We start from the raw sequence: 3,877 nt of genomic DNA on the forward strand, positions 1-3,877 counted from the left end.
CAACTGGGGAGAATGTTCTGCCCATTGGCTAGATCTAGGTACGGGTTTAAAATTTACCATCTGTATTGTCCTTGGCTGATGTGTTAGTTTGAGTGGGACCCCTGGGCCCAAATCTTCCTATCATAATGTTCTACCTATAGGTTTCTAGGACCCTCTGGATTCTTCTACTTTGCTATTCTCTCATGCTACTCTCATCTGGGTTCCCAATAGGATGTCCTCCCCTCTGTCCCAGTTTCCTGGTAAGTGAAGGCTTTCATAGGACATGATCCTTAGGCTAGTACACAGATATAAGTGAGTGTATACCTTTTGAATCTTTCTGCTTCTGGGTTAACTCATTCATTATGATCATTTCTAACTCAATCCACTTATCCACAAATTTTGGGAATTTCTTGTTTTTAATAGCTGAGTAGTATTCCATAGTGTATATGTACCACAGTTTCTTTATCCATTCTTCTACTGATGGACACTTAGGCTGTTTCCATGTTCTGGCTATTATAAATAAGGCTGCTATGAACATGGTTGAGCAAATTTTCTTGTTGTGAGCTGGAGCATCTTCTGGGTATATTCCAAGGAGTGTAATAGCTGGGTCTTGAGGAAGCCCTATTCCCATTTTTCTGAGATAGTACCAGATAGATTTCCAAAGTGGCTGTACTAGTTTGCATTCCCACCAGCCATGAAGGAGTGTTCCTCTCTCCCCACATCCTCGTCAGCATGTGGTGTCACTTGAATTTTTGATCTTAGCCATTCTGATGGGTGTAAGATGGAATCTCAGAGTTGTTATGATTTGCATTTCCCTGATGACTAAAGAAGTTGAGCATTTCTTTAAGTGTTTCTCAGCCATTTGATATTTCTCTGTTGAGAATTCTCTGTTTAGTTCCAAGCCCCATTTCTCAATTGGGTTTTTTGGTTGGGTGGTGTTTAATTTCTTGAGTTCTTTATATATATTGGATATTAGACTTTTGTCAGATGCAGGGTTGGTGAAGAGCTTTTCCCAGTGTAGGCTGTTGCTTTGTTCTCTTGACAGTGTCTCCTGCCTTACAGAAGCTTCTCAGCCTCATGAGGTCCCATTTATTAATGGTTGACATTAAGGCTTGGGCCATTGGTGTTCTGTTCAGGAAGTTGTCTCCTGTGCCAATATGTTCCAGGCTCTTCCCCACTTTTTCTTCTGAGTGACTTAGTGTCTCTGGTTTTATGTTGAGGTCTTTAATCCACTTGGATTTGAGTTTTGTGCAAGGTGACAAATATAGGTCCAGTTGCATTATTTTACACATAGACCTCCAGTTAGACCAGCACCATTTGTTGAAGATGCTATTCTTTTTCCATTGAATGGATTTGGCTTCTTTGTCAAAAATCAAGTGATCATATGTGTGTGGATTCATATCTGGGTCTTCGATTCGATTCCACTCCACTGATCAACCAGCCTGTTGCTGTGCCAGTACCATGCTGTTTTAATTACTATTGCTATATAGTACAGTTTGAGATCAGGTATGGAGATTCCTCCGGAGCACCTTTTATTGTACAAGATTGTTTTAGCTATTCTGGGTTTTTTGTTTTTCCATATGAAGTTCAGAATTGAACTTTCAACGTCTTTAAAAAATTGTGTAGGTATTTTGATAGGGATTGCATTGAATCTGTAGATTGCTATTGGTAGGATGGCCATTTTTACTATGCTTAATTTTCCCGATCCATCAGCAAGGAAGATCATTCCATCTTCTCATGTCATCTTCAATCTCTTTCTTCAGAGTTTTGAAATTTTTGTCAAACAAGTCCTTCACTTGCTTAGTTAGAGTAACTCCTAAATATTTTATATTGCTTGTGGCTAATGTGAAGGGTGTGGTTTTCCTAATTTCTTCCTCTGCAAGCTTGTCATTTGTGTATAGGAAGGCTACAGACTCTTTTGAATTAATTTTGTATCCAGCCAATTTGCTGAAGGTGTTTATCAGCTTTAGGAGTTCTCTGGTGGAATTTTGAGGGTCACTTATGTACACTATCAAATCATCTGCAAATAGGGATAATTTGACTTCCTCCTTTCCCATTTGGATACCCTTGATCTCCTTTTGTTGTCTTATTGCTCTGGCTAGGACTTCGAGTACTATATTGAAAAGATATGGAGAGAGTGGGCAGCCTTGCCTTGTTCCGGATTTTAGAGGAATTTCTTTGTGTATCTCACCATTTATTTTGATTTTGGCGATTGGCTTGCTGTATATGGCCTTTATTATGTTGAGGAAAGTGCCTTTTATCCCTGATCTCTCTAAAACTTTAAACATGAATGGGTGTTGGATTTTCTCAAATGCTTTCTCTGCATCTAAAGAGATGATCATGTGGTTTTTTATTTTCAGTTTGTTTATATGGTGGATTACATTGATGGATTTCCGTATATTAAACCATCCCTGCATGCCTGGAATGAAGCCTACTTGGTCATGATGAATGATATCTTTTGGTCATGATGAATGATATCTTTGATGTGTTCTGTATTCGTTTTACAAGTATTTTATTTAGTATTTTTGCATTGATGTTCATAAGAGAAATTGGCCTGAAATTCTCTTTCTTTGTTGAGTCTTTGTGAGGTTTAGGTATCAATAAGACTATGGCCTCATAGAATGAATTTGGTAATGTTCCATCCATTTCTATCTTTTGGGGTAGCTTGAAGAGTATCGGTATTAGCTTACCCTTGAAGGTCTGGTAGAATTCTGCACTGAAACCATCTGGCCCTGGGCTTTTTTTGGTTGGGAGACTATCAATGATTGCTCCTATTTCTGTATGGGAAATGGGACTATTTAGCTTGTTTATCTGTTCTTCACTCAACTTTGGCAAGTGAAATTGATCAAGAAAATCGTCCATTTCCCTTAGATTTTCAAATTTTGTGGCATATATGCCTTCGAAATAGGATCTTATTGTTCTTTGTATTTCTTCAGTTTCTGTTGTTATGTCTCCCTTTTCATTTTTGATTTTCTTGATTTCAATACTGTCTCTCTGCCTTTTAGTTAGTTTGGCTAACAGTCTATCTTGTTGATTTTCTCAAAGAACCAGCGTTTGGTTTTGTTGATTCTTTGGACTGTTTTCTTAGTTTCTAACTTGTTAATTTCAGCCCTGAGTTTGATTATTTCCAGACATCTTCTCCTCTTGGGTGTTTCTGCTTCTTTTTTTTTCTAGGGCTTCCCGTTGTGTCATTAAGATGCTTATGTGCGATGTTTCCAATTTCTTTTTGAAGGCACTTAGTGCTATGAATTTTCCTCTTAGCACTGCTTTCAATGTATCCCACAAATTTGGGTATGTTGTTCCATGATTTTTATTGAATTTCAGAAACTCCTTGATTTCTTTCTTTATTTCTTCCCTGACCCAGGTGTCATTTAGCAGAGAGTTGTTTAGTTTCCACGTACCTGCAGGCTTTTTGTTATTTCTGTTGTTGAATTGCAGCCTAAGAGCATGGTGATCTGATAGGATACAAGGTACTACTTCAATCCTCTTGTATCTATTGAGGCTTGCTTTGTGACCTACGATGTGATCAATTTTGGAGAAGGTTCCATGGGGTGCAGAGAAGAAGGTATATTCTTTCTTATTTGGGTGAAAGGTTCTATAGATATCTGTTAGATCCATTTGACCCATGGCATAGGTTAATGATGTTATTTCTCAGCTTAGTTTCTGTTTCAGTGACTTATCCTTCAGTGAGAGTGGGGTGTTGAAGTCTCCCACTATTATTGTGTGGGGATCGATGTGTGGTTTAAGCTTTTTTAGGAGATCTTTTACAAATATGGGTGCCCTTGTATTGGGAGCATAGATGTTCAGAATTGTGATGTCATCTTGGTTGACTTTACCTTTCATGAGTATGAAGTGTCCTTCCTCATCCCTTTTGATTAATTTTGGTTGAAAGTCTATT

Source organism: Acomys russatus, chromosome X (genome assembly GCF_903995435.1).
Source record: "Acomys russatus chromosome X, mAcoRus1.1, whole genome shotgun sequence".
NCBI classification, from domain to species: Eukaryota; Metazoa; Chordata; class Mammalia; order Rodentia; family Muridae; genus Acomys; species Acomys russatus.